General features: G+C 49.3%; 1 pseudogene; it reads left to right on the plus strand.

Moving 5' to 3' along the window:
• Positions 1-943: 943 nt before the first annotated feature.
• Positions 944-3,803, plus strand: LOC143381558 (RNA exonuclease 5 pseudogene; annotated as a pseudogene).
• The last annotated feature ends 306 nt before the right edge of the window (positions 3,804-4,109 follow it).

Genomic DNA, 4,109 nt, shown 5'->3' on the forward strand with positions numbered 1-4,109 from the left:
ATAGTTATGGGGGATGCCCTTGGATAAGAGAAATGACTGACTTTTAGTATTCCACAGCATGGTAGGATAGCTGTGATTGACAACAATATTAAATATTTCAAAACAGCTGATTGGGGGTGTATCTCAGTGGTAGAATAATTGCTGAGTATGTACAAGGCCCTGGGTGCAATCCTCAGTACCGGAAGGGGGAAACCTGATAGGGTTTGGAACGTTCCCAATACAAAGGAGTGATACAGGTGTGAGTGACATATATGCCAATTAACCTGAACTGATCATTACGCCTGGAACACAAGTATTAAGAAGCCACACTGAAAAGAACCCAATAAGTTCAATGAACCCATTCACACTACGGGGCAAATGGCAAAGTACCCCTTAATGTGTTCTGATGAAAGAGAAACTAAACTGGACTTTGGGAGGAGGAAAGACCTGGGTTCTTGTACGGTAATCCTTTTTTTTTCCCCCCCTTTGGTACAGGGAATTGAAAACAGGGGCACTCAATCACTAAGTCACATCCCCAGCCATATTTTGTATTTTATATATATATATTTTATCTTGAAACAGGGTCTCACAGGGTTGCTTAGCGCCTCTCTAAGTGGCTGAGGCAGGCTTTGAATTCACGATCCTCCTGTCTCAGCCTCCAGAGCCGCTGGGCTGTCATCCTCTCTTTCATTTTAGTAGTCATTTTACCTACATAGGCCTCAAGCACGTATTAGCAAACTTAGGTCAAATTTGTTTTCTGCTCCCTGTGTTTTACAGTAATGTTGGGGAACTCGTGATTGTAGGGGTACAGAAACACTGAAGACCTTTAGTTATTTTTGTCTTTACGCTTTTTTTCTTTTCCTTTTTCAAGTCTTTGCTACGTATACAGCACAATTCTGAGAAAATATGAAACCCAGGGCACGGTCCTGTCCCCTGGAACTTAACGAATCTGGGTAAAGAAACCATGAAACTACTGGAAGGTAATGCACTGTAAAGGTCCCCCAAAGGCAATACGCTGGAATACAAAGGGAAGATTTGGCTGAAGTTGCAACAGGGGTCCACTGGATGCTTTGACTACATCCCTTGTCGCTTTGAAACTTACATGTCTGTTTCTCTTTTCCCCAACCTTCTCCTCCCTGATCTTCTTTGCCCTAACCTTCTCCTCCTGATTTTCTTTCCCCTACACTTCTCCTCCCTGATCTTCTCATTTTCTTTTCCCTAAACTTCTCCTCCCTGTTCTTTTCCCCCTCCCTGATCTCCTCCTCTGGGCTCTCCTTTTCCCTAATCTTTTCCTTACCTGATCTCTCCTCCCTAATCTCACTTTCTCTGAATCACCTCTATAAAAACCCCCTCCTCCTGCTGATGTGAGAACCATTGTTTCTCCCTTGCTGGTCAAGCAAGAAACCATCCTTTTTCCTTCTCAAGAACGTTTTCTCTTGCTGGATTGGCATCCAGGCAGGGACAGCTTTCTACTTTCCAAGGACAGCGTTCCACAACAAGGACTCACGTACAGGATCGTGGAGCCAGAGAAGGAGAAGACGGGGAGGCTGAACAGCCAGAGGAGACGGGTCCCCGCCTGGCTGATGGGGACGCCCGAGGTAAGGATACCCCGTTCGGATCTTGTGGACAGGCAGCCCGAGCCCAAGCCCAAGAGAGCCCGGTTGAGTGGCATCGTAATGGCTGAAAACTGTGAAATAACCCACGAACAGCTATGTGAGTTGCTCAAGTACGCGGTTCTGGCTGAACCCGTTATTGAGAGACCCAGGTGGTGCCAGCTTCTGCACGGAAAGCAACTGAGCAGAACAGTGGTGGTCATCCTTCAAGGGATGAGTCAACTCCACTTCTACAGGTTCTATTTGGAGTTTGGATTTCTCCGGAAAGCCTTCAGACACAAGTTCCGCTTGCCTCCTCCATCATCTGCTTTTCTCGCTGATGTTGTCGGGCTACCAAATCAAAGGGCTGGACATCTGCCTAAGACCATGGGAGGATCTTTACCGTCTGCCAGTACGAAACCCAAGGTCGACCTGCAGAATGACCCGGTCATTCGAAAGTATGGCTCTCAGAAGGTGGGCTTGCTGCGATGCCTTCTGACAGAGGAGGAAATGAGAACATTTGACTTTCCGTTGCCAGGTTCTCCCGGCTGTGAGAACTTTGTAACTACCAGATGTAACGCGTCTGTGACAGAGAACAGCCCTCTCTTTGGGCTGGACGGAGAAATGTGCATCACGTCCAAGGGGAGAGAACTGACACGCATCTCACTGGTTGCCGAAGGAGGCTCGTGTCTTATGGACGAGTTGGTGAAGCCGGATGAGGAGATTGTAGACTACGCCACCTGCTATTCAGGGATCACGGAGGAGATGCTGAAGCCGGTGACGACGAAACTGAAAGACGTTCAGGGGCGGTTAAAAGCACTGCTTCCTCCTGATGCGGTGTTGGTAGGGCACTCCTTAGACGTGGATCTCCGAGCACTGAACATGATCCACCCATATGTTATCGACACCTCGTTGCTTTATGCCAGGGAGCGGGGCAGAAGATTCAAGCTAAAGTTCTTAGCCAAGGCTATTTTGGGAAAGGACATTCAACGTTCGGAAAGGGACGGTCACGATCCCACAGAGGACCCTACCGCGACCCTTGAATTGGCTCAATTCTTCCTCAAGTATGGCCCAAAGAAGACGGCAGAACTCAATCTGGAGGCGCTGTGGAGAGCCCAAGACCCAAGAAATGTCAGAGAAAAGTTCCAAAGTTACAGCTACAGAGGTGCTTTAAGTTGTTTCGATTCGGTGCATCAGAAGCTCCTTTTTGTATCCCGAGAGACAGATGATATTGAGCTCCCTTCCCCTGAAGATTGTGAAAGTGTCAGGTGCCTTTCCAACAGAGAGGTCTTTGAGCAGGCCAGAAGGCAAGTGCGCCTGTACCCCTTCAGCATTATTCGGTTCTCTTTGGAGCCTTTTTCACCTCTCGTCACTGAGGAAGTGGACAAAAGGATGCGGATCAAGTGGACAGAGATGTCAACTATCTATGCTGGGCCACTGAGCAAAGATTGCAACCTGAGTGCTCTGAAGAGGCTGTTTAGGAGCTTCGGCCCAGTTCGCGCAATGACTGCTGTCCTGGAAACGCATCAGCCTCATCTCTCTGTAGAGTATGAAGTCCTGGAAGCTGCCCAGCTGGCCATCGAGAGCTTGAATGGCGTTCTGGTGGAAGGTGTATACATAAAGGTACAGAGACCTGTGACAGAGCTCACTCTCGACTGCGACACACTCGTTAGGGAGCTGGAACTAGATTCTGAGAACCGAGCCACTATTTACCTGTCCGGAGTTAGTAAAGATTTCTTAGGACATACTCAGGAACTGCCGAACCTCTTTGGTGGCCTGGAAGCTGTGATCGTGCCTCCAGATGCTCAAAGCGGAAGACAGGAAAAATACTGTTTCCTGAAGTTCAAAACTTCTGGCAACGCCCAGAGGGCCCTCCATGTCCTCACAGGCAAGGACTGGAAGCTGAAAGGCAGGCAGGCCCTAACCCCCAGGCACCTGCACGCGTGGCTTAGGGGCTCACCACCTGAATCAAGAAGGCCCGCAGGTCTCAGAGCGAGACCTCCTCCCTCGGAGCGGGAGACCTTGCAGAACTCGAAGGCGGAAAACGCAAAGAGGGCAGCCTGGCGTTGGAGCCGCAAGATTGGAAGGCTCTACCGAAGCCTGAGCCCGGGCACCCTTTGCGTCATCCTCCTGCCAGGAACCACGAGCCCTCATGGATCTCTCTCTGGCCTGGGACTCATGGGAATAAAAGATGAAGAAGAGGAAAGCACCGGCCCAAGCATGGGTTTGTGAGTCTCATCCTTCCTGGGCGATGGTGGAGAAGACGGGTCAGGCTGCAGCTTCTCCAAGAGACTGCTGGGCCTCTTGGTTCAGTGGACGGCTTTGTGTGGGAAGTTGGTGTGCCGGCTAACGGGTCTAATCCATTGACATGGCATGCACAGGTTTTCGATAAATGCCTAAAATTCAAGCCTTCCTCATCTTAAGACAGGGTGGGTGGGGGGAAGTGGGAGACTAAATCAAAAAAAGACGCCACACTGTGCCCCATGAGTCTGTACAATTACTATGTGCCAATTGAAAAAAAAAAATTTATATAATTTT

This window comes from Callospermophilus lateralis, chromosome 15 (assembly GCF_048772815.1).
Source record: "Callospermophilus lateralis isolate mCalLat2 chromosome 15, mCalLat2.hap1, whole genome shotgun sequence".
Taxonomy (NCBI): Eukaryota; Metazoa; Chordata; class Mammalia; order Rodentia; family Sciuridae; genus Callospermophilus; species Callospermophilus lateralis.